Raw genomic sequence first — 22532 nt, 5'->3', positions numbered from 1 at the left:
ACGGGGCCGCACCAAAGGGACACCCGGCCGGCCCCACAGTGGTTGATCTGCTGAGAGGACCGGCTAGGAAATCAGCTCCGGGTTATGATGAGTCAGATAAGAACAGGGCCAGCCCAATGAGTGCAGTGGACCTGCCGAGAGAGGAGCTGAGAGAGGAAGAGAATCTCACCACGTCGGTGGCTGACTGTCAAGAGTGGAACTCAGCCGGGACTGAAGGTAGGTCAGGTGACATCCCTCCTCTCCCTGCGACTGCTACCGGGGGTGAGGAAAATAATATGCTGAATTCTGATTCGGATCTTAATGCAGGGGAATCAGGCGAGGTCGATATGGTTGGGGCAAACAGGTTTTGCAGGACACCGCAACCATACCTTCCCAAGAGCAGCTATCAAGTGCTGCGTATATCAATCAGCCAGAAGAGCTTCAAGGAGATTTTAAGGCTATCAAGGTCAATAAGGGCAACATGGACAGAGAGCCAGATAAAGAGCCTAGCGATTATTTTTTTTCTGTATCGGATGGGGGCGAGTGGTCGGAGGACTCGTCAGCTAATACTAAAGATCTGAGCAACAGCGATCTGCACGAGTATGATGGTGGTAAGACAAAAACTGTCTTGAGGAAAAAAAAAAGGAGACAGGGAAATAAGGATCTTGCTTAAGACTATACCCCATAAATCAACTTACCAATCCTATGTCTAACGGCCAACCTGTCCCCGATCCATCCTGGCCTACCCCCCAACATTAGAAGCTATCTTCCAGGCCATATCGATGCACCACGAAGAGACGGGCCAAGATGGACGTAAAGCCCAGGCAGCGATGCGAAAGGTGCAAAGGGTGGTACGAAAGGTGTCCAAGACTTACAGCATATTTGGGGAACGGCTGACTGACCTCGAGTCAAAGATAGTCTCTACAGAATCAGACCTTGCACCAAATCAAACCTTAACAAATTCACATGAGGCTCAGCTTGTCGACATCAAATGGAAGCTGGAGGAGCATGAAAACCGCCAGTGGAGAAACAACCTGCGGGTGCTTGGGGTCCCTGAAGGGGGCTGAGGGGGCTGATGTCTGCTCATATGTGGCAGACTTGCTAAGAGATACGCGCCCGGAACTTACGGATTGGAACTGGGCACAAGAAGTGCAACAAGCCCATTGTGTTCCCTTTGTAAAGAAACAGCCAGCTAGGGCAGGGGCTCTTCCACATGCCATTTTGGTGTATTTTGGCAATTTTTTGCTGCGCCAAGCTATTTTTGAAAAAGCTAGGCCAGAAGCAAAGAGAACCAGGAATGAGATTTCTTATTTCGTCCGACCTGATTTTTGTCACTCCACCGTCAAAAGGCAGTGGAGGCTGCGGCAGTTCATTAAGCCATTTTAGGACAAAATTGCTCAAGCCTTTTTGAATAATCCAGCTTGACAAAAAATGTGTTCTGGGGGGGAGGGGGTGGGGGGGGGGGAAGGCAAACAAGATTTTTTTTATCCGAAATTAAAGCCAAATATTACCTGTTTCTATTTGGTGAACAAAAACCACAAGTACCAATAATGCAGTGTGTAAGCTAAATAAAACAAGCCTAGTACTAGGTGAAGGCATCCATGATTGTAAGCCTGCTATCACAATGCTCAGCACTTTAAAAACACAGCAATGCGGCGGTGAGTTTTTGTTAAAGCTCATTTTGTCTGTGCAAATGAAAGTTGATACTTGGTATAGTGTGGTGTTATTTGGTGTGTGCTCGTATTAACTGGTCTTTTTCTCTCTTAGCCTTTGAGCTGTGGCAAAGTGGGAGCTGGGAAATGGAGGAGCAGTAGCTGGGAACAATGCACAGGCTTAATATAGCTCAGACTTCAACCCAGTGTTTCTTCCATGATGTCTCCCTTGATCTAAGTTGTGCTTGATTGAATTCAATTTGCTGACTGACACCATATTGAAATGTTAATTTGTGCTGCTATAGTGCATTCTAGGTTATAATACTGCATTGAGCACAATCAGGAATCATATACATATGCTTAATGTTGGAAAGTAGTATCTGCTTCTTATGGTTACCCCTACTTTTTGCTGATGTCACACTGTTTTTGGCCTAGTCTGACTGGGATCCTGCTATCCAGGACCCCAGTCTATCTGCTTTCTCCGGTAAATTGATATGCATGTACTTTAGGTACACTCCAGATTGGATTCTGGGGTACCCTTATCAGTCCCTAGTATATGGTACACCATGTACCCAGGGCATAGGTACCCCAGAGGCCTCCCATGGGCTGAAGCATTGTGCCACCCCTGAGAGGCCATCCAAATTGACACGACCAGCCTGCTACAGCGGACTGTGTAAGCTGGTGCTTGCACCACTTACTTAAGATATAGGTTCACTATATCTATCTAAATCACTACACTTAAATACCTATCAGTCACCCCATGGCAGGCCTTAACAATCCTGAAGGCAGGGTGCTGGGTTTTACATGAGAGAGTGCCCCTGCATGAGCAGAGCCCCTCTGCAGCCTTCGGAGACCATTCTCAAGCGTTGTCTGTGATGCAGCCAGACATATATGTTTAAGTGCATTATAATAACCTGAAGGGACATATGTGGGTCACCGGTTTACCCGGTATCAGCTTTCTTGACCTGGGCATCACAAAATAGATGCTGCCATCCACAGACACGATTCTGCTCTCCTGCTGCTGAGCCGAGCTCGAGCAGAGGAAGGCATGACAATAGGCATCCTGTCACAGGGAGGTGTAACCACCTTCCAGACAGGGTTTAGTGTATTGGGGCTGGGTGGGTGCACTCTGAGAGTGCCAGAAAGTCTACACTGGTAGCACATTTGGTGTCCCTGTGCATAGTCCAGCTCAAACCAGTTCCAGGAGACATTTGCTCCTGTTCTGGCGTGATACTGGACAAAGGACATTGGTGTAGCCACCCCTCTGTCCTGCCCCTCCCCTAGGAGGGTCCACAGAATCTTTCCAACCCCTTCCCATGGGTATAAAGTGGGTTACCTGACTACATGACTTTAGATTTTACCTGGACAAGATTCTGCTAAGAATAAACTTAGTACTTCAACTGCCTGCACAACGCTGGATGACTGAAGAATCTCCCTTGGAGTAAAGGAGTTACTCCCCTGCAAAAGCAGGCACCTAAGCACATCTGACCAGTTTGCTTCTCTCAGCTCCTGAGAACTCTGAATATTTCAGCAACACAGGAGGTGGGTTCCCAAAGGTCCCTAAGGTCAATCTGCCCTCTCAGTGATTCTGAGACCAGTAGCCCTCATGGGGACCGTGCAACCTGAACCCCTGTGCACCGCGTACTTTTGCAAGTGCATGTGCTTAGTGACAATTCCTGAGCCTGTGCTTTGGACTCTGTGTAGTCCCGACCCCGAGCAGTATTTGACCTGAAGATTTCCTGCCTCCACTCCACAAGTGTCCTGTGGGCTGGTGCTTTGCAGACTTGTTTGAGGTCTCCTCGTCATCCCTGGTCTGTTGGCCTGTGGGCCCTGGAGAGGGTCACCTTGCTAATTCTTTGGCTTACCTGGTTGCTCCAGATGTGCCCTGACTTTTCATCGCTTCAATAGTCCCCTGGACCTTGCTGATCTACACCATAACCTGTTTCCTCTGACCGCGTGGGTTCCATTTGCCAAGGCTTGTTGGTGCTACAGCCAGACACTGACCCCTCAGCTCTCGACATCCTTTGTGGGACAGCTCTCCTCCAGACTTTGATCATCCTCGATGTCTCCTGGTCCCCGTGGCTGCAGAGTCAGGCAACACTTCTTCATCCCTGAAGCACTCGACATCGGTGGGCATTTGACTACCGAGCCCCTGGTCACCTGAAGTGACCCAGACTCTGTCCCCTCTGCTTTCAGGTTCTGCTCACCTCAAATCCAGGCTTGGATTCCACCGGACACTCTTCGCCCTCCTGACAGCAGGACTTCTTTGCAGATCTCCATTGAAAACGACAAAGGTTTCCGACACCACTTGACCCCTATGCACCCGGCTCTTGTGGGATAGGTAACATGGGTACCTCAGTACTCACTGGTGGATTGGCCTTAGAACTTCCTAAGTTCCAAAGGGTTTGCTCGAAGTCCTCTTAGAAGTGTCCTTAACTTGTAATTTTCCAACTGCGACTTTCCCATAGAGTTGTACGGAGCACGCGTCTGTGTTTCCTCACTGGACCCATACTCCGTGGGCTCCCGGTGTCACTCCTCTGGTTGGTTCTTTGGGGTCCCAGCGATTTTCGTGCTCTAGGCACTGTGTCTATTGAAGTCGTTGTTGTTATACTATTTTTTTAGTATATGGTTCGATCTACCCCTGGAGCCCGCTGTGTATTTAGCTATTTACAAATGTTCTATTGATTTAGTATTGTGTGCTTGGTGCCCTAGTCTTGTGTAGAGACTAGTAGAGAGTGTTATATTAATAAATACATATTTTTATATAAACACTGTGTGGTTCTCCTTTCATTTAATCATGTAGGAGGTGATATTCTGGTAAAACAAGCTGCTTTACATTCCTTCAAGTTTAAGCCTGAAGGCTGCTCTCCATAGCTACCACTAGGATAGCTTTCAATAAGGTTATCTTTGAACTCAGACATCATAAGGGACGTGTGGCCTGGTACAAGGTGCCCTCTTTAACTAGTTGACAGCATATACCAACCCACCTTCTCACATTGGTGTGCAGCGGTTGGGATTCAAGCTTGGTATTGTTTTACCAGATAAATCTCATTGAATGATTAACTGAAAACCACTAAAGTAATAGGTGCATATAATACAATCAAGATTAGAATAAGTAAGTTCTATTGAATTTGGAGTTGGGAAAGCCAAGGGTCTAGCACACCCTTTCTCCAACTCAAGAGAGTTTAGTCTCCACTAGGTTAGGTAGGTGAATACACCACATAACACTAGTATGTCTTCTAGAGGAGAAGCCATTGTATCTAGTTGGCATAGAGCCACGGGCATCTCTTTTCCAGAATTGAGAGCCATGTGTGCATCTAGGAAGTTGAGGGCACGGAGAACAGCAAACACCCAATGTCTCATTGAGATTTTGGTTCTATATGAGCTTAGGAAGACCCCAGGGTCTGATGAGATAGACAGAGTGGGTGGGGCAGGGAATGAGGAAAGGCCAGAGAGTGAACATTTTTTCACCTAGAATCAAACCCTGACCAGGAGAATCAAAATGATTCTAACCTGGACAACTTAGGTGTCAAAACTCTTACCTTGAGTGCCAGAATCTTCCACAGAAGCAGGTGATAAACTCCCAAGTCCCTTACGCGGTTGCCAAAACAGAATAACTGAATTGACACCCACGGGGGGGAAAGGGGAATGGGAAAAGATAGAAAGACTGCCTGTGTGTCTGGGAACTGCCCAACCTCCTCAGATTTGGATGTCTTCTAGGTGTAGGTTCTCACATCTGTCTCATAGACTCAGGAAATAATCAGGCCGAACCTGCAGTGGGCGAGAGAACAAACCTTATGCCTCTAGACTTCTTCCTAAATCCTCTCTACCAACCTCCCACCAAAACTAGAATAACTACCTGAATAACACTGCAGACTTGCCCCTCTCTCTTGATATGTAGAATGAAATTAGTTTACTGAAAATGCTGATATCCGCATACTCCTTAGAAGTTTCAAAAGAGGATACAGAGTTGGTAAAGTACAAAACCTTGGAAGCAAGACTAGTTGGTTCTTTTTAGTTCAGAAACTTCGGGGTGTTCGTGGTCACAGCAAATGCACAGTTCCAGGAATAATATACATTTTCTGTCTTACTTCTTTGCAGGATTCACTGAATCTTCTTGAACTCAGGAGGTGGATGGGTTCTCACCAGAACATTACATCAGACCGCTGCCAAACTAGGACTTTCTGTGGAAACCTGACAAGAAAATTCTCTCAGGAGGAAAAAACAAAGCTCCAAAAAATTCTTGGGAACAGCGTTCCCGATGTGCACACCGTTCCGCGAAATGTGGGAGAAAAATCTGGAGTTATTCTGAGGTCGAGTTTCTCTTCAGAGCAGGTGCTGAATGCGAACACTGCTCCTTTCCGAAATCTTCAGTTGAAGTGCGCGGCTCACAGAGAGCTCGCTCTAGAGATTTGCTTGGGCTCGAGCCTTTAGTTAAAAGACTAGAGCGCTCAGACTTGATTTGATGGCGGCCGCCATCTTGGATTTCATCGGAGCCGGATTCAGCAATTAAGAGTAAAAGTCTCTGTAACAGCAGCCACAAGTGGGGACGTAATCTTTTTATTTTGGAATGCAGAACCAATTTGCTTCTTCTTACTTTAGATGAGGAGGTAAGAGCAGTTGCAATCGAGGACCTTACATTAGGTCTTCCTTTAGGTGGGGGAGAAGGCCCCAGTGGCCCTCTCTTTACCCCACCAGGAAGGGTACTGAGTTTACCTAGGAGATCCAGAACTCCCTTTGTGGAGTCTAATCACTCAGGTACTACTGTAGGGACTTCCATATCCAACAAGAGGGAATCCTCTTAAGATAAATCTTCACAAGGGCCCCAAAAACCTGCATCTGGGGGGGTGGGGAGTCACAATCCAACAAGGGAAAAGGCAAAAATAAACCTTGGTGTCATATCTGTAGAGAGAAGACACATTGGACAAAAGATGCCAATTGTCCAAGGGCCAAGGAATCTACTCCAGCGACCACTGTAAGGCATGTGGTACTACAAACCCCCCCCCAATACCATTACCTGTGGTGGGGGTTCCCTTTGAGAGGGTGGGGATCGACGTTGTTGGTCCCATTGATCCTCCAACTACATCTGGGCATAGATTCATACTAGTGGTGGTGGACGATGCCACTAGATATCCAGAGGCAATTCCCCTTAGGACTACCACAGCACCTGCTGTGGCTAGAGCTCTCCTGGGTGTATTTTCCAGAGTGGGTTTCCCTAAGGAGGTAGTATCAGACAGAAGTACAAACTTTTATATCTGGTTATCTGACAGCAATGTGGAAGGAGTGTGGAGTGAATTACAAATTCACCACCCCTTATCACCCACAATGCAATGGGTTGGTTGAGAGATTCAACAAAGCCCTCAAAAGGGAGGAGCCTAGCGCTTGACCAAGATGGCCGCGTGAGCTTAGAGCTCCCGAGACCCTCGCGCCCTCCGTCGACTATCCTGTCTCTAATCCTGCTGGTATGCATGGCACCGTGTTGCTGAGTTGTCAGGGAGGCGATTGATGCTACCCGCGGTCGGATCGCCCATCGGGAACCGGACTTATGACTGGCGAAAGATTGCGGCCTAACTCCCGGAGATGCCAGGGGCTAGAGTTGGCAGGATGCCCGACTCCTAGTTGATCAACAACGGCCTGGTGAGGTGTGAACTGTCGGACGGAGGCCCTCGCTCTTTCACTTTCGATTTCGTTCCCTCTGTCTGCCCGGACACTGTAGAGCTCTGGGTGGCTTTATAACCCCAAGGACGCTCGGCTGGCTACTCTGGCAGCACAAGGCGGACCTGTTCACTCCTTATTCCTCTCTCTGAGAGGGAACGGTCTTCACTGCATTGGACTGCCTGGAGTCCATTATGTCGGGCAAAGCAGAAGGGGATCGGCTGAAGACTAAGTCCACCAGGCGGGGAACGTATTCCCAAGTCAACAGTATGGACCGCTACGCCCTCCTGAAGACATCGCCGAGTGGATCGAGCCAGGCGCCGGATGCCCAGAAGGAGGACTCGCCTGGGACACCGGAGCTCTCCCTGCAGGATGTCATGGGCGCGCTTGATGGGATGCAGACCTCGATGGGGAGGCAATTCGAGGCCCTGGCGCATAAGGTGGATGCCATCCTGGTGGATGTCAACTTGATCCGCTCGGACCTGGGCAAGACAAACGAACGCGTTAAGGACCTGGACCACAAGACCACGGGCCTCACTGATGATGTTGCGGATTTGCAGAACGAGGTCCGGAAGCTGAGGGCCGAGAGTGACCTAGCCGCCCGCCGGCTGGAGGACTTCGAGAGCCGGTCCAGGCGCAACAACGTGCGCGTCATCGGGGTCCCGGAGTCCTCGGATGAGGCTTCGACGGACCTGCTTGTGGAAGATTTGGTCCTCAATCATCTGAAGCCTAAGGGCCTTGGAAAGTTTTTTGCGGTGGAAAGGGCCCATAGGGTGCCGGGCGGACGGCCCAAGGCGGGTGCCCCGCCGCGGCCGATTGTCGCCCGGCTCTTTCATTTTCGAGATCGGGACGCTATCCTGCAAGCTTCGAGGGTGACGTGCCCAGTCCCCTTCCAGAATGCGTTGGTGAATTTTTATCCGGACTTCACCCAGCAGGTGCAGAGACAGAGACAGAGCTTCCTGGGGGTGAAGCGGAGACTTCGGGAACTGGACCTGAAGTATGCCATGCTTTTCCCCGCCAGACTACGGGTGGTGCATGAAGATCGGACATTCTTTTTTGACTCTCCTGTTATGGCCGACGAATGGCTGGACGCTTTGCCCCGGCGACGGACCGGGGACAATACAGCCGAGCATGGAGATAGTGGCCGGGATGGACAGGGCTGAAATCTCAAAGCCGGCCTGACTTGATTTGACCATACTTGAAGATTTGAACAGAGTGCAGTAACTGTGGAGGGTTGCGGGAGGACGAGGGGTGCTCTTTTCCTCCCTTAGGGTACTTTTTGTAGATTTTTGTTTTTGTAGGGCGACAGGCACACTGCAAGTTGGGGGGGCTTTTTAAGCTGCAGCAGGGGTGCAGGGTGGGGGGAGGTATGGGGATTTTGAGTTTGTTGTTGGGGGGTTTATTTCTGCAAGGCATGATGATTATCCTCAGGACTGTTCCATGGTGGCGCCTCGGGTGTGGGGTGGGCCTCTTTCCGTTTGAGGATGGGGGGTAGAGGCTTAAGTGTTATAAGCTGGAATGTTAATGGTTTGGGGGACCGCATCAAGAGGGGGATTGTTTTGCAATTTCTGAAACGTTCAATGCCAGACGTTGTCCTGCTGCAGGAGACGCATCTCATAGGCAATACGTGCTATGCCCTGAATAGGAAGGGGTATAAATTAATTGCACACTCGGGATTCTCTTCTGGGTCCAGGGGTGTGGGCATCCTCGTTAGAGCATCGTTGCCTTTTGAGGTGGACTCCACCATTGTTGACGATAGGGGGAGGTTTGTGGCGGTGGCGGGGAGGTGGGAAGGAAGGACTTTGGTTTTGGTTTCGGTTTATGTCCCGCCGGCCCTGCAGGCCTCCACATTTGCTGAACTGGGCAGGGCTTTGCTGACTCTCCCGGGGGGAATGCTGGTAGTGGGAGGGGATTTCAACGCTGTGGGTTCCGGACTGTTGGATAGATACCCGCCCAGGGACACAGGGGGGGCTCAGAAATGGCTTCCAGACTTCCTGGATACGTTTGGTCTGATAGACTGCTGGAGGCTCCGGCACCCCACACAGAGTCAATACACGTTTCACTCCGGGGCGCATGGTAGCCTCTCCAGGATTGACTACCTGCTCACTCTGGCCGCACATGCCTCGTTGATATCCGAGGCGAGGCACATGGCACGTGGTATCTCTGATCACTCGCCAGTGTGGATCCGGCTGGATCTAGGTCGGGAGGGAGGAGGGAGGGTGGCCCCCATCAACCCATGGTATTTCCGAGACCCCAAGATGCGCAGCGCCCTGGTAAAGAAGGTAGATAATTACTTTAAGGACAATCTGGGAACCGTGGACTCGGCGGTGTCGCTGTGGGAAGCTTTTAAGACCGTGCTTCGGGGGGAGGCCCTCTCCCTGGTGGTGGCTGCCAAAAACCGGAGGGATTGCGAGGTGCGGCAAGTGGAGGAGGAGATTGCGGCCCTTGAGGGGAATATGGAGGAGGATCTTACAGAGTCCTCATTGCATGAGCTTTGCCTGAAGCAGGCGGAGTATAGGGACCTGGTGACGAACGCCGCCAAGACCCTCAGCAGGGAACAACAGGGCCGCCTTTATGACGTTGGGGATAAGGCAGGGAAACTCCTGGCGTGGTTGGACGGGAAAGAACGGGTCAATAGAGTGGTGCCAGAGTTGATTGGAGAGGGGGGAGAGGCGATCGTGGAACCTGAGGGGATTGTGGAGTGTTTCGCGGAGTATTTTCATAGGGTTTATTCCTCTGTGTCGGACAGGCCGCCCGAGGACTCGTCTGATCTCCTCCGTGATATCGAGTTGCCCTGCCTCTCTGACATAGATAGGGACGATTTGGATGGTGACATCACGATTGACGAGGTGGCGGGGGCGATTCGCGCGTTGAACTCGGGTAAGGCCTCTGGACCGAATGGACTGCCGATCGACCTGTACAAATTGTTCCCGGATAGGGTCGCCCCTCACCTGCGCGCCATGTTTTTGGAGGCGCGGGGGATGGGATCCTTCCGTTGGATCAGCGGCTGGCGTCGATCGTGGTCATACATAAAGAGGGTAAACCCCGAGATAGATGCGCCTCCTATCGGCCCATTTCACTCCTCAACGCTGAGCCGAAAATTCTGGCCAAACTCCTGGCTACCCGTTTGATTAGGGTACTTGGCGATTTGGTCCATCCGGATCAATCTGGCTTTATCCCGCACCGAAACACAGCATTGAACCTTAGGCGACTACATGGCGTCATCGCCAGGGCGGACACGCTGCGTGAACCGGCTGTTGTGGCATCTCTTGATGCCACGATGGCCTTTGACACGGTGGAGTGGGCATATTTATGGGCCGTGCTGGCCAAGTTTGGTTTCGGTCGCGGGTTTGTGAGTTGGGTTCGGTTGCTGTACGAGGGGCCACTAGCGAATGTTGTGGTGAATGGTCGGGCATCTACTCCGTTTCAGCTTGGTAGGGGTACTCGGCAGGGCTGCCCCCTGTCGCCTCTGTTGTTCGCCCTCGCCCTCGAACCGTTGGCTGCGTGGATACGTTGGCACCCGGATATACGGGGCCTTCGGTGGTCGCCTGATCACGAGGACCGTATTTCGCTTTATGCCGATGATATCCTGCTGTATCTTGCCTCCCCTAAGAAGTCACTTATAGTGGTCTGTGACGTACTCGCATCGTTCGGCAGGAACTCGGGGCTGGTGATTAATTGGGGCAAATCGTACTTGTACGTTCTTAGTGGCGAGGTCCCACCGATCCCTAGAACATGTTCGATACAGGTTGCCCAGCAGGGCTTCGTGTATTTGGGGATTTTTATATCCATGGATCCTGCTGTGCGCTATGAGAGGAATCTGCTCCCCCCCTTGGCACGCTTGAGGCGAGGTGTTGAAGGTTGGCGGAGGCTGCCGCTCTCCCTTGTTGGGCGTGCGGCCCTGTTCAAAATGATGTCTCTTCCCCGCTTCCTCTACGCCCTCCAGAACACCTTGGACTGGGTACCGGCCAAATACTTTCGGGAGGTCGAAGGCCTCCAATGGACGTTGCTGTGGGATGGGCGGCCGCGAATAGCTATTTCAAAGTTGACGCTCCCATGGTACGATGGGGGCATTGCGCTCCCGGACATCCGACGGTACTATTGGGCCACGCAGCTGAGCGCGATTAACCATGGGTTTTATGGCCCTGCCCTCAGCCCTGGGTATGCCATGGATAGGTGGCTGCTGCGCGGCGGCAACTACTACAGGGCGTTGTATTCGCGGTCCTTAGACTCGTCCCTCACGGGGCCCACAGGTGTGGCGGTGCGCGTATGGAAGATGGCGACCGACTCGCTGGGCTGGAAGGATAGGCTAACCCTCGCTACCCCATTGTTTGAATCGGAAAGATTGGGAAGACTCTGGCATACGAAGGGCTTTGATAAGTGGGATCTGATAGGTATATCCAAGGTGGGAGATGTGCTGCATAAGGGGAGGGTGAAGTCCTTCGAGGAGTTGCAGACTGAGTTTGAGCTAGGGCCCTCAGAGTATTTTAGGTATATCCAGCTGCGTCACGCCCTCCGATCAGTCCTCGTGGAGGGTGAGAAGGTGCCGGAGTCCTCTCCCCTTGAGGACCGAGTCCTTGATGGTCATATGCCCGAGAGCACGATTTCGCTCATATATAAGAAGTTGATAAACGTCCGGGCAGATTTGCTATTGGGGCTGAGAGAACAGTGGACCAGGGATGGCCTTGAGTTGGATAATGAGGACTGGCAGTCAGCGGTTTCTTCGCCTAAGGAGGTTGCGATCCCGTCGCGTCTGAGGCTGGTGCAGCTTAAAATACTGCACCGGGTGTATGTGACGGGGCCAAGGCTGGTCCACATGGGATTCTCGGAGGACGGCCTGTGCAGAAGGGGATGTGGTATGGTGGGTACTTTCCTGCACATCATTTGGGAATGTGGTGTCATTGTGGAGTTCTGGAGGAGAGTCCATGCAGTTATGGGGGAGGTGACGGGCATTGTGGTACAGCCGGAGGCGCGGTGCTGCCTCCTGAACGTCTGGGGGCCCACTGACCTCGATGAGGCGCAGACCCAATGGGTGACTCTGGGTAACATGGTAGCTAAAAGGGATATCGCGCGATTATGGGGCTCCTCGGGACCCCCTACACTGACCGCGTGGAAGGAGAACATGGATTGGAGCATGTTTAGGGAGAAGACGGTCTACTGCTCTAGAGGTCGCCCCCGGAAGTGGCATGCCATCTGGGGGCGGTGGAACCAATACAGGGGGGGAATATGTCTTGCCCCGGAACTGGAACCTCCCGAGGAACAGCTTTCCCCCTGACCTACTTTCCAGCACAGTTTGGTTTTAGTAACCGTTCTGGGCCTCTGCTGTTCCCCTTCTTCCTCCGCACACAGTCTTATACTTAGTAGATGAGTGGGGTCCGGCCTCCCCTGGGGGCTTTCGCCATGGGCTTTCAATGTTCTGCCTTGCTGGGGTTTGTTGTGTGTTTTTTCTGTGTTTATTTAAAATTGGACCTTTGCATTACTCTTTGAACTGTATTGGGGACACATCACTGTATCTAACTTGCAATGCTGCCGAACCTTCGGGCTGTCGGCTGAATAGCTGTGTCCTGAATTTCGAAATAAAGGTTTTAAAAAAAAAAAAAAAACAAAAAAAAAAAACAAAGCCCTCAAAGGCATGACAAAAGGTCTCCCTGAAAGGCTTAGGCACAGATGTGACATCCTTTTGCCCTGCTTTCGCTTTGCCTACAGAGAGGTTCCTCAGAAGGGGGTTGGTTACAGCCCTTTTGAACTTCTGTTTGGACATTCAGTTAGGGGTCCCTCATGTTTGGTTAAGGAGGGATAGGAGTTACCTCTCAAATCACCTAAACAAGACATAGTGGACTATGTACTTGGTCTCTGCTCCAGGATGGCTGAATACATGAAGAACGCAACCAAAAACCTTGAGGCTAGCCAGGAATTGCAAAAGGCCTGGCATCACCAAAAGGCTGTTTTGATTGTGTATTAGCCAGGACAAACGTATGGGTGTTGGAGCCTGTGTCCCCAGCAGCTCTCCAAGACAAGTGGAGTAGGCCCCATACCACACTTGAGCAAAAGGGAGAGATTACCTACTTGGTGGACCTTGGAACTCCCAGGAGCCCCCACAGGGTGCTCCATGTGAACAGGCTCTAGCCATATGTTGACAGGGCAGACATGGATTTGTTCATGGCTACTGATGAGGGACAGGAGGAAAAGAGTGATACACTCCCTGATCTCCTCTCACAGAACCCTGATGATGGTTCAGTTGATGGAGTAGCTTTGGCAGGCAGCCTCACTGAACAGCAACAATCTGATTGCTGGAAAGTCCTCAATCAGTACAAACATATGTTCTCACTTACTCCAAGTCAGACTACCTGGTGTACACATGAGGTGAACACAGGTGACAGCCTGCCTGTTAAAAATAAGATTTACAGGCAACCTGATCATGTCAGGGACTGTATCAGGACTGAAATCCAGAAAATGTTGGAACTGGAAGTGATTGAGCACTCAGATAGCCCTTGGGCTAATCCAGTAGTCTTAGAACCAAAACCTCACACCCAGGGTGGTAAGAGAGAGATGAGGTTTTGTATTGACTACAGGGGACTCAATGCAGTCACTAGGACTGATGCTCATCCAATTCCAGGGGCAGAGGAACTAATCATGGCTTAATGACAATTCCAGAGCCTGTGCTTTGTACTCCGTATAGTCCCGGCCCGAGCAGTATTTGTACTGAAGATTCCCTACCTCCACTCCACGAGTGTCCTGTGGGTTGGTGCTTTGCAGACTTGCTTGAGGTCTCCTCGCAATCCCTAGGTCTGTTGGCCTGTGGGTGCTGGCGAGGGTGACCTTGCTAATTCTTGGGCTTACCTGGTTGCTCCAGACGTGCCCTGACTCTCCATTGCTTGGAGAGTCCCCTGGACCTTGCTGGTCCACACCGTAAGCTGTTTCCTCTGACCGCGTGGGTTGCAGTTGCCAAGGCTTGTTGGTGCTCCAGCCAGACATTGACCCCTCAGCTCTCGACATCGTTTGTGGGACAGCTCACACCCAGACTTTGGTCATCCTCAACATCTCCTAGTCCCCGTGGCTGCACAGTCAAGCAACCCTTCTTCATCCCTGAAACACTCAACATCGGTGGGCATTTGACTACCGAGCCCCTGGTCACCTGAAGTGACCCAGACTCTGTCCCCTCTGCTTTTAGGTTCTTTTCACCTCGAATCCAGGCTTGGATTCAGCCAGACACTCTTCGCCCTCCTGGCAGCAGAACTTCTTTGCATCTCTCCATTGAAAACGACAAAGGTTTCCGACACCCCTTGACCCCTATGCACCAGGCTCCTCTGGGATAGGTAACACGGGTACCTCGGTACTCACTGGTGGGTTGGCCTTAGAACCTCCTAAGTTCCAAAGGGTTTGCTCGAAGTCATCCTAGAAGTGTCCTTAACTTATAATTTTCCAACCCCGACTTTCCTACAGAGTTGTACGGAGCACACGTCTGTGTTTCCTCACGGCACCCGGCCTCCGTGGGCTCCCTGTGTCACTCCTCTGGCTGGTTCCTTGGGGTCCCAGCAATTCTACGTGCTCTAGGCACTGTGTCTATTGAAGTTGTTGTTGTTATACCCTTTTTTTAGTATATGGTTCGGTCTCCACCCGGAGCTCTCTCTGTATTTCGCTATTTACGAATGTTCCATTGATTTAGTATTGTGTGCTTGGTGCCCTAGTCTTGTGTAGAGACTAGTAGAGAGTGTTATACTAATAAATACATATTTTTATATAAGCACTGTGTGGTTCTCCTTTCATTTAATCCTTTAGGAGGTGATATTCTGGTAAAGCAAGCTGGTTTGCATTCCTTCAAGAATAAGCCTTAAGTTGCTCTCCATAGCTATCACTAGAATAGCCTTCAATAAGGTTATCTTAGACCTCAGACATCACAAGGGGTGTGTGGCCTGGTACAAAGTGCCCACTTTAACTAGTAAACAGCATATACCAACCCACCTTCTCACACTTAAAACCTTAATTATACATCTGAACCAGTAAATTCAAATTGTGTTTTTTGTGTGTGTATTTTTAGAGATATTCGTAGTCCACCATCTTTACTTTGAGTGCTTGAGAGACCCAAGAAATCTTTGTAGGACTACAGTGAACAGGATCAGCCACTGCACACTGCACAGCAGAACAGAGTCAGTGACACACCAGCGGACTGTGAGTACTAATCACTTAAATTTGGGCTTTGGCTGTGTACCTCAGGTATGGACACATTAGTATTGACGAAAAGACATCATTTAATATTTCAGAAGGTCTGAACATATTAGTGGCTAAACAAGGCTGACTTTTATGAAAAGAGAGATTTTCAATTATGCCAGAGATAGTTGTGAATAGTCAAAACAATGTCCTTATGTGGAATAAAAACAGGGAGCTCAGGAGCATCAGAGATTCATTTGGGAGGCAGCACCTGCTGGACTGCAGCTCCACTGTGACCACATTGTGGATAGGCAAAACCATGCTTTATCCATATTGGTCATACATGTAGAATGTTGTGTCTTGGCAGAATAATGTCTGATACAGATGACTGTGAGCCCTGCACTTCAGCTATGACTTCCAAAAAGGGAAAAGGCTGCTTCTAGGAAATCTAGCGAGAAGAAATCTGGGACATGGTACTATCGAACTCAATTCGAGCTGTCCTTGATGCAAGCTGAGAAATACAAAGGTAGTTCAATAAGGTTACATACTTTAAAGTGTGCGGACAATAGCATATCTATTTCCTTGTGTGTTCTTTTTGCTACACCATGCTGCAACCTAGGTTTTGTGTGATCAGTTTTGAGATCATTCATATGTTTTAAGACTCAAACCACCACAATGCCAACTATTTTTATATGTTTGTTTCCTTTTCATTATATGAAGAGAGTGTATATTTTCTACTATGTGCATCAGGTATTGGGAGACTAAAATTTTAATAAAGGCTCTCACACATTGTGTGTTCTTGGGCATTTCAGTTTCTCTTTCTGCACAGTTTACTTTTCAGTCAGTCATGTGGGAGTGCTACACTATGATGAACTGGACTTCTCTATTTTATGTCAGTGGAATGGAGGTCCTGGTATGCTCAATTCAATGCTTGGTGTCCTTCCCTAAACAGTGTGTAGTCACTTTTTGTGTTGTAATACAGCAGCTAGCGTTAGGTGTGGTCAGTAGGTGCTTGTGAGCAGCCAAGCCAATGTATGCACTAGTGCTTTTATTTAAAAATCTCATTTGTTAAAACTCGTAGGGGACAATCATAATTTTGGAAATTCTTTTTAACTGCAGGGATCATTGTTCCTGTTAAGACCGATCCATATTCCTTCCGCTGCTTGATTTGTGAGAAGAATGTCTCCTGTGGGAATCAAGGAGAGTTTGATATGAAACGCCATATTAGCGATAAAGTTCTTACATCTCTTTAGGGCTCAAAGATTAAAATGAAGCTCATCTCAGGTTACATGTCAAAGAAAAGCTTCCAGTAAAGGCTCACTTGCCAGAGAGGTGGGAAAAAATTTCACAGGACTTTTGGCAGAGCATAATGTGCCCGTTGCTGCTACTGATCACTTGGGCAATCTCATAAGGACATGTTTCCCAGACTCTAAAATTGTGCAGGGTCATGCTTGTTCTAGAACACAAGCAACCTGTGGATTAAATGATGCCATTGCACCAGAGTTGTTGACTGACTTAGTGGCTAATATGACATCCGCAGCTTTTAGTCTGTGTGTTGATGATAGCAATGATGAAGGCATTGACAAAATGAACCCCATAACTGTACGATTTGTGATATGAAGCAGGGTTCGGTATGCTGCAAATTTCTTGGCATGTTTAAGCAAGGAAAGTACAACTGAAGGTATATTTACTGCAGTATCTAATGTAATGACAAAGCATTCCATTCCTTGGGAAAATTGTATTGGCTTTGTTGTAGATAGTGTCTCAGTGAATGTGGGAAGGCATAACTCTGTTGAAACTAGAGTACTCTCTTTGAATTTTAATGTGTATTTCACGGCCTGTCCATGCCACATGGCTCACAATGCAGCATCTCATGCAGCTTCTGCCTTCTGTTCTAGCTTGAAACTTTTTGATATAGAAGAATTGCTTGTAGATGTCTACTTCTGGTTTGACTATTCTTCAAAACGTAAGAATGTGTATGCTGAATTCTGCCAATTTGTTGATTCTGATTACCGCCAGATGCTGAAATTTATTTCTGTGAGGTGTTTAGGAATGTCTACATGTTTGGATAGACTGATTCTTCAGTTTGCTGCTCTGCGTTCATACTTCCTATCAACAGGAGACTTGTTCACAGTTTTGAGAACCCTATGATTGAGGTCTACTGTCTATTTCTTCAGGCTGTGTTACCTGCTTTTGTTAATTTTAACCTATTGCTTCAATGGGAAGACCCAGTCATTCACTTCCTGTATGATGCCATGATCGAACTGATTGTTGTGCTCTTGAGTAGAGTGTTTCATGTAGATGTCATACAGTCACTCAAGGGAAGCCTAGATGCCAGTTTGCCTGATTTAACATCACAACAATGCCAAATCCCATTTTCATTTCTGAATGTTGCCATTATTGTGAGTGGAAAGTTAAGAAACATGCTAGAAAGCGGGGACATTGAGCCAGGAATCCAGAAAGCTTTCTATGAAGCAGTACGCAGCTTTCACCAGAATGGAGTAAAATATGCTTTGAAAGTCCTTCCAGTTAATGACAATGTGCTTAAGAATGCACGGGTCTTTAACTTTTTCGAGAAACACAAACATAGTTTTGATAGTGTGCTGTTCTTAGTAGAACGGTTTGGAACCTACCTCAAGTTTACAGAGCAGGACCTAGTTTGCTTAGAGCAAGAATTTGCAAAATACCAGGTCACTGACTTTCAGGACATATCAAAAATGCAAGAGAGAGAAAGGGCTGCTGTTAAAATAAACTGTGGTACTAGTGAGGTTGTCACTTACAAGATGGATATCATTTGGCATTCCCTTGTCACAGAATTTACTGTTGTTGGCACTCAGAGAAGCACATTTTTCCTTCTATCTAAAGTAGCCCAACTTATCTTTACGTTGCCCAACAGCAATGCTGATGAAGAAAGGGTGTTCTCAAGGATAGCAAAGAATAAAATCAAATTCCACCCCAGTTTATCACTTGATAGAACATTGCCTTCTATATTAATGCTTCAAATGAACAGGTCTCAAGGTGAAACATGTTATAAATATTCTCCATCTGAAAATGTGAAAATGAAGGCAAAAACTGGGACATGGGAGTACAACAAGTTGCATGGAAGCACATAAGAAAATCTCAACCTGTGTCTTAATTTGGTTTCAGATATAAGTGCCCATAACCCTGATACAGGTTAGTGTGAGGAACGGGTTACTGTCAGCCTCTCATACTTGACACTGTGAATGATCTGACTGAACTGTTTGTGCTGGTCTTAGTGATTTCTCTTATTTCTAGGTTTGTGAAGTTGGCAGGTGTTGTGCTTGGTCTAGATGTTATATACATATGGACTTTAAAAGTTTATTATTTATTTGATGCAAATGACAACCTGTTGCATCCAGTAAGTATTTTTGTATTTAACTGTGGATGTGTCAGCATATGTACACAGAATTTTATTTAAGTACTGCTACTGAAAGACTTGTTTAATATCATGGTTACTCATTTGTTTACAGTACAATCAGGTTACAGGAGGGAGCACTAGGGTTAGTGCCCTTCCATTTCTGGTGCTCTGCAGCAGGTTCAAGAACTTCTTGCAGTTTCTTGTTGCTCAAATGGCTATAATTTCTGATATTTAGAAGTTTCCCTCGTCTTCATTGCATGATTTTTACTCGCGAGAAAGTGTCACTCATAGTCGTTGTAATGTCACTCATAATTTCACTGAAATTATGAAAATGTCACACATGGAAATCTATCTATCAGCCATGCCAGTAATGCATAGTACCTTCCTGCCATGCAGTTTTCATCATGCCTTAAACATACAAAACAAAATTGATATGCCTTAAAACTTCACCGAGAACCAAACTGAAGAGTAGGATTGTCATATCAGTGTAAATTTTCCCCCATACGTAAAGTACCATTGCCATGTAAATATACACAATGTCCCCAATATAGAGCACACCATTTTGATGGCAGTGTTCACATTGGCCTCATCCTATAAAAAACCACTGTGAGCCATATCTCGTTCTGCACTGTCAGTTCTTGCCATTTACCATCACAATGCGACAACGCCCCTGTCTTCTTTACTAAGAATCCATTTTATTGTTAATTGAAAAGAAAAGACTACAGAAGAAACAAAATTGCCACTGCAGAGCACGCAGTGGGGCACAATCAACACCGGCACACTTTCTTATTTCAACTTTCGGATAACCTCATGGGTGACAAGAAGCGCTCTACAAATCTACTGATTGATTAAGCGTATGTTCTGCTCACCAATCCATGCTTTGAGAGGCAGCGTAATTCTGCAATGCTTTCTGGCGAAGGGTAATAGGCAGCGTCTGTGCAGGGACCTTTGGTCTTCTAAGCTTGTGACACCTAAATGAAAACTTAGCTGACAGCAAAGCTCAGCACTGAATAAGGGAATTATAAGGCTCACTGTTTATTCATTAAGGGACAGATGTACCACACATTTTCCCAGTGCAAACAGCCTCTCAGGCCATTTGTGACCGGTAAAATGCGCTTTCCTATGTACCAACCCTATTTTGTGATTCAGTAACCTATTATCAACACACAAAATAGGGCTTGCGGGTCGCTATTAGGAAGGAGTGTGTAAAGGATGTCCCTACCTAAAAGTGGGTCGCACTGGTATGTATGAATGTTTGCGACCGGAATGCGTCACAAAACATTCGCAGATTACCATCAATTTCAAATTAGTGGTAAGCCATTCGCAAATGGGAAGAGGTCCCCTTTGTGAATGGGGAAGCCAACATATTTTCAGAGCAGACACGTATCTCTGTTTACTGTAAAAAAATGAAAAGAAAGTTTTTTTTAATGCATCCTGTTTTCCTTTAGGGAAACTGAGCTGCATTTCAAAAATAAAAAAATGCTTTATTTAAAAAGCAGCCACAGATATGGTGGTCTGCTGACCCTAACAGGTCACCATCCTTGTGATCTGCCTCTTGAATATTAATGAGGCAGGTTACTTGCACCCCATTTGGGAATCCCAAAAGTGTCTGAGACACTGTTGCACATCAGTTTTTGCAACTCACAAATTGCAAAAACCTAAAAATGGCAATTTGCGAGTTGCAAAACCTGACGGCAGTACATGTTGCCTTTGTTTTTTACAGTTATATATATAGCTTGAACATGACCTGGAAGCATCTGAGCACTTTACATGAGAATGGTTTCCACTGTGTGTAAGCAGTTTATATGAGGATAGTCCCACCCTGTTTAATCTATACATGGCCCCCCTGGCTGAAGTGGTGCAATCGTTCGGCGTGGAGCTTGTCTCTTACGCCGACGATACGCAACTTCTTATATCTTTGACGCAAGCCCCTTCCACGGAAGCCGCTAACTTTAACAACTGTATGAGCAAGCTGGCATCTTGGATGACAGAGCACTGTCTAAAATTGAACGGAACCAAAACAGAGGTCATCATCATTGGAGGTGATCAGACCAATTGGACTAAAGAATGGTGGCCTACCTGTTTGGGTTCCTCGCCCCCTCCCAGCCGGGAGGCAAAGAACTTAGGTGTATGGATTGACAATAAGCTATCTTTTGATAGCCACATAAAGAGAACTGTAGGCAAGTGCTTCGGAGTGATGAAGACTCTCAACCGCACCCTTGACTTGCTGCCTCTCAATTCCAGATGGACAATGACGCAGGCACTAATTACCTCCCGGATTGATTACGGGAATGTTTTACTCTTAGGCACATCAGAGAAAAACATAAAGAAATTACAGGTCATACAAAATTCGGCAGCACGCCTAGTGTTAAGACTGCCCCGCAGAGCCCCTTCTCGACCCTCATTGGCATCTCTCCACTGGCTGCCTATCAAGCAGAGGATAACTTTTAAAGCTCTGCTATGGTGTCACAAGATCCTTCATAACAAGGCACCTGCCTATATGTCGGATCTGGCCGTGCCATATGAACCTAACAGAACCCTTAGATCCAAAGGTACAGGGCTGCTCAGAAGTGCCCGTCCTAAAAAGGCCAGAATGGGAGGTAGTTCTTTCCGCACAGTGGCAGCGAAGTCCTGGAACCTCCTGCCCATGGACATCAGGTTAGAGGTGAATGAGACCTCTTTTAGGAAGAAACTGAAAACTCTCCTTTTTGATCTGTGATAGGCTTCTCTTTTTCTACTCATATCTCTCTCTTCTCAGCGCGGGGACACGCCGGGAGGCGTCACCAGGCGCTTTACAAGCTCCTTTAAACTAAACTAAACTAAATAGTAACAAGCATACAATTCTAAAATTAACATCAGAAACTTTCATAGATTACATGTCTCTCCATTTAAGCTGGCTGCAGTTGTATGATGGGCCGGAAATAAGGGATTCTTTGGAATTGTTTAGATCTCAAAGCTCAGTGAGCAGTGCTGGTCAGCCCATGTAAAGGATCAGGGTGGGGTGAATCAACCAGGACAGTGCGAGGTGCGGCCCAATGGTAGCATACCAGGTGATGCAATAGAACTAAATAAAGAGCCATGCCAGAGATGAAGCTGGGGTTAGTGTTTCACACTGCGCTGTGTGTGCATGGTTTATTGAACGCTCACTACTTGTGGCACTTCAGCCTTGCGGGACCCAACATAACAAATGGCGACAAGTCTGGTGCCGCCACAGACACCTGCTGCCTGTGGGCTCATGATGGCCTCACAACCCATTCTCCTGTGAGTAATGTCGTGGAAGCGAGGTCGAGGCTGCCTATCCCAGTACAGCGATATGGCCCTAAAAGATCAATCATGGCCCTAAAAGGTCAATCAGCGCACCACCAAAAATTAGAGGCCACGGAGATTCCTAACCAGTGGGCTGAGGGCCTAGTCTACAAACAAAGGCTCTGTGTGAGTCTCAACAACAGGCTTGACCATGACAATGATACTGACCACTTAAACCTTCACAGTGTCTGGACACATATCCGAGCAAGCTGCAAAGGGGAAGGTCTGGGTGGAAACGTTGGAGGTATATTTTGCTGCCATGGCTATTGTCAACGCTAGGAAATGTCCCATACTCCTCCACCTGGCAAATGATAGAATCTACAGACTGTCTAAAACAGCTTTGGAAGCTGGTCTGCCATTCATTTAAGCTTAATTGAAAGCAGGCCTCACCACCCATTTAGAATTGCTAGCCA

At 47.9% G+C, this 22532-nt stretch overlaps 1 pseudogene; it reads left to right on the top strand.

Annotated features, from left to right (window-relative positions):
- The first annotated feature begins 761 nt into the window (after positions 1-761).
- On the top strand, positions 762-18547 carry LOC146866529 (uncharacterized; annotated as a pseudogene).
- Positions 18548-22532: the final 3985 nt, after the last annotated feature.

The sequence above is a fragment of the Triturus cristatus genome, chromosome 2_1, assembly GCF_964204655.1.
Source record: "Triturus cristatus chromosome 2_1, aTriCri1.1, whole genome shotgun sequence".
Taxonomy (NCBI): domain Eukaryota; kingdom Metazoa; phylum Chordata; class Amphibia; order Caudata; family Salamandridae; genus Triturus; species Triturus cristatus.
The sequence above is the reverse complement of the archived record's forward strand: the minus strand, read 5'-3'. Positions and strand labels throughout refer to the sequence as shown.